At 47.3% G+C, this 4,195-nt stretch overlaps 1 long non-coding RNA gene across 1 annotated transcript; it reads left to right on the top strand.

Moving 5' to 3' along the window:
• Nucleotides 1–664: 664 nt before the first annotated feature.
• On the top strand, nucleotides 665–2,210 carry LOC138225060 (uncharacterized). The gene is made up of 2 exons (XR_011183622.1): nucleotides 665–1,070; nucleotides 1,593–2,210. It is a non-coding gene; the product is annotated as an uncharacterized lncRNA (long non-coding RNA).
• Nucleotides 2,211–4,195: the final 1,985 nt, after the last annotated feature.

Raw genomic sequence — 4,195 nt, 5'->3', positions numbered from 1 at the left:
GGCGTTGGGTCACGCTGGCCCAGTTAATCTGTGCACCACACTAATTTATGGCATTTTCAGAATCTAGCTTCTGCTTGTGCTTGTCTTGTGTGTTTTAGACTTTTTTTTTTCTTATTCGCTTAGCTGGGGTGCCCATGTCCCATGTCAAGGGTTTGGTGTGAGAGGCGACAGGGAGATGATAGAATCTAGAAGCTAGAAGAGCATTGCTCGGTCTCTCCCTCTCTCGCGCACACGGAGCCCAGCTTCCTCATATCTGCCTGCCTTCGTCATCGGGCGGCTTCTGGCAGGGGTGTGAGGAATGAGGTTGCCTTCCTAAAATAACTCAGCTGTGGGGAATACCAGCTGATAGCACTGGAATTCAGCCTCCATCTCCGTGTCGGACTGTGGTCTGTTCCTACCCCTCTGTCTCCCTCTGTCTCTGACACAGACACGCTCCCTTTGTCCTCCTCAGACTGAAGTAAGAACCGAACTCACTGCAGCTCAAAGTCAGCTTTCTGTGAAAGAACGTGAGTCACAGTACTGAAGTATTTTTAGATGGGGGCTGGGAGAGTTGTAATAAAAAGGTGTGTCTAATCAGTGCCCTAGGTGTGGTTGTCTCTCTCTGGGCTGGACTCTGTGCAGTATAAAGTGTGTTGTAATGGCCTACATTTGCCGTGCTGCTCTCCTGTCTGAACAGGTATCTCATGAGCTCAGCCTACGAAGTAGTCTTCTGCTCCTTGCCTCAGTGCTATCTTGCGTTATTCCGGCGAGCAGATAAGAGATGTTTTTCTTTTCTGATTGTTTATCTTTCTCTAATCAAAGCGCATAGGAGAATTTTCTCGTTGTTTAATGCGACCTGCCTCACACTCGGGCTGTTTTTTCAGTGTCTGAAGCGATCGCAGTGGTGAAGCTGCTTGTTTTCTGGTGATCGTACGGTCCTGACGCAGTGATCGCAATCGCTCGCAAGATCCTGCTTCTCTGGAGAAAACGCTTTTAGACAGATTACTCACTGTTAAATAGCTGTGGAGCTGCCTGAAGATCTCGAATCAAAGTAACACTTGTATAAGGCACAAGGTTTTATGACAGCACTGGTAAGTTCTTAAATTCCAAACTTTTAAGTACCATGTTAATCTTTTCAATTTCTCTTTGATGACGACTTATCGGTTGCCAACCTTACTTATATGATATTTCGGCCATGCAAGGAAATTCCTTCTCCTGGTAATAAAACACAGATCCAGAAACAAGTCCACATACGAGAAACGCTTTCAGTACTGATTCTCCATGAGCACCAGTTATTTTACCCTAACTGGCTGATGTGGATTTCCGAATGTAACTTTTTTTTTTTCCAAAATTATTCTTAGCCATTTAAAGCCGTATATTGCTGTCTGCATTTTACGTTTCAAATGGAAAATACCTTACAGGACCTATTTAAAAAAAATACATTGATATCTCATTTAAGCTATTAAAAGCAAGCTATTCAGAACGTTGATCTTGACAAAAGAAATTGTTCTAAGCCGTGAATTTAGAACTTCTTCCAGTCAACTTTATTTCTGTAATATTTTTGCTTATTGATCTGCTCATTTTTATTTGATGAATGAAACTTTCGCTTGCAGAAGGACAGACCGTCGCAGGTCCCAGTCGACTGGTGTGTGTGTGTGCGAGTTGCCTGCGAGGGCTCGGTCTGACCCTGGAAGAGCGTCTCCTCAGCTAGCGGAAACCAGCCCCTGGGCTGCGAGAGACCCAGGAGCCTGGGGGTGGGTGGCCCCGAGCTGGGCCAGGCCCTGGGACGTCCTGGGCAGCCTTTCTCGTTCTCCAGCAGCCGCCCCCACCCCCGCGCCTCCGACGCACACCCCTCTTCCAGCTCTTCCAGGAGACCACAGGGAGACGCCACCGGAAAAGGCAAAGAAAACACCTCCCAGCTCCAGAAGGGCCCTGGGCATTTGTGGGCGCTTCTTTGGCAGTGTCTTAGCTGGTTGTTGTGAGGAGTCTGAACGAAGCAATCAGCAAGTATACTGCCGCAGAAACGCCTCACCATGCGTGCCACACAAGCCCGGGTCGCTGGGCTGGCCGGGACGACCGTGGTACGGACGCAGGGAGGCTCCCGGCTGAAGGGCAGCTGTCTGGGGCACAGTACGTACACGTGTTCTTCACATGATGCTAATTCTGAAAACGTTGCTCGCCGATGATCATTTGTGCTATCACTATTATGATAATTAAAGAAAATAAAAATACGTAATACTTGTCTCGGAATTTACTTTGCTCGGAACATACCAACAGAAGGAATAAAGTTACGAACAATGAGAAGCCATTCGGCCCATCCATCATGGGTAAGTAGCTTGTTCCACACTCCCACCACCCTTTGGGTAAAGAAGTCCCTCCTGTTCTTGGTTTGAAATGCACTTTGACACGGTTTCGACTTGTGTCCTCTGGTTTGTGCTTCACTGTCTGTTTTAGAGAAAGTCCACCAGAATGACTGTCAGTGCCTTCGAGGATTTTGAATGTACAGGTCAGGTTCTTTCGCAGTCTTAACCTAAAAAGGTTATGTTCCTTAAGTCTGTCAATGTAGGACATCCCCTTAAACTCCAGAATGTATCTGGTTGCTCTTCTCTGGATTGATTCCAGAGCAACAATATTTGTTCTATAATGTGGTGAACAAATTGTACTTCTTATTCCGAATGATGCCTTCCTAGTGCTATACAATTTTAACATAACATCCCTTTATTTAACTTCTACACTGCATGTCCTAGCGCTTTGTTTGCCTTTTTAGCTGCAGAAGTGATCACCGTGCTCTCTTTAAGCCTGCTGTGTGGTGAAGTGGTGTTTTGAAAGTTGCAGCAGCTTCTGTGTGGGAGACCCAGTCTCTTCCCTGCAGAGCGCCCAGGCTTGTCTGGGCTTGTCAGATGCTTTTTCACACCGCACAGCTTATCACCCTGCTGCTGCAGTGCATCAGTACAGAACTGCAGCAGAATCCTCTGGTCCTTCTCTCCAGAAAACCCTATTATGTTCCTCAGACACGTCTCTTGGCAGGGGGCCCTACATTAACCAAGCACGCCGCTCTCCACCTGCGTGAAAACCCAGTCCATTTGATCGAGCTGCGTTATGAAGCGCAGGCATTTTCTGGAATAAAACAATTCTTTCAAAAGAAGGCAAACAATGAGAAGCATAACGGTTAATGGGAAAACGTGCTTACCATTCCTCAAATCTTAAACTCCATGTGTTGTTTTAGAAGTTGTTTTTATTTAATGAATAAATTGAAATGGGGACTGCAAATGTGTCTGGAGCCTTAGCATTGGTAAAGCCTGATTCAAACCACGTCCCAGCAACCAAAAAGCTTAAAATCAGTCTAAATAAATCACAATGAGACAGGTAATGTATCGAATCGCATTTCACTCTACAGCCACGAAGCAGGAATGCGCTGTGAAGCCAAGATAACTCAGAATAGATACACTGAAGCATTGGTTCAGCTGCGTACAAAAAGATGTTGCTGCTGTGGAATCGGTCAGCAGACCGACCAAATGCTTTCCTGGGTTTAATGAACGGGCCGACTCCCGACAGGGCAAATGAACCGACTGTTTTAGTCTTGAATAGACGAGATTTGATCCTCAAAGGCACCGACAAAGCCTGCCCAGTGCAGCTCTTCTGAATCGGCCGTGAAACGTGGACCGGGGGACAGAAGTTGAAACTGAAGTGGAAAGTGAATTTAAAACCAACAACAGGGAGGCACTTCTTTACGCACAGAGTTGTGGGAGTCTGGAACAAGCCCTCCAGCCATATTGTTGCTGTTGACCCTGTAGCAGTTAGCTACCAATCGACTGAGCTAGATGGACTCAATGGCCTTCTCTCATCCGTACCCTGTGCCGTGGACATTCTCGTACGGGCCTGTGAGGCTGAGATCACCGCAGTCTCAGCCCCAGTGCATGACGCCCTCCGCCGCCGCACAGATCGATCTCCGCATGATCCCCCCAGGCAAGGTCCAGGTGACTATCATTCTGTTTCAAGGGTGAAACACGCTTGAGAGGGGCGTCTTGCTGGGTTTTTCACATCGGCTCTTCTTGGTAACTTCTTCTGATAACACTCGTGCAGACATACCTGGCGAAACTGTGGAAGTGCTTGTGGTTTAAAAAGACCCAGGGGTACCCAACCAGGTCTGGAGCCCTGCCTGGGAAGACGGCATCAGAAGGGACCACTGTGGGATACACTGTGCTGTATATAAAAT

This window comes from Lepisosteus oculatus, chromosome 25, assembly GCF_040954835.1.
Source record: "Lepisosteus oculatus isolate fLepOcu1 chromosome 25, fLepOcu1.hap2, whole genome shotgun sequence".
NCBI classification, from domain to species: Eukaryota; Metazoa; Chordata; class Actinopteri; order Semionotiformes; family Lepisosteidae; genus Lepisosteus; species Lepisosteus oculatus.
Note: the sequence above shows the minus strand (reverse complement) of the source record. Positions and strands in the feature narration are given on the sequence as shown.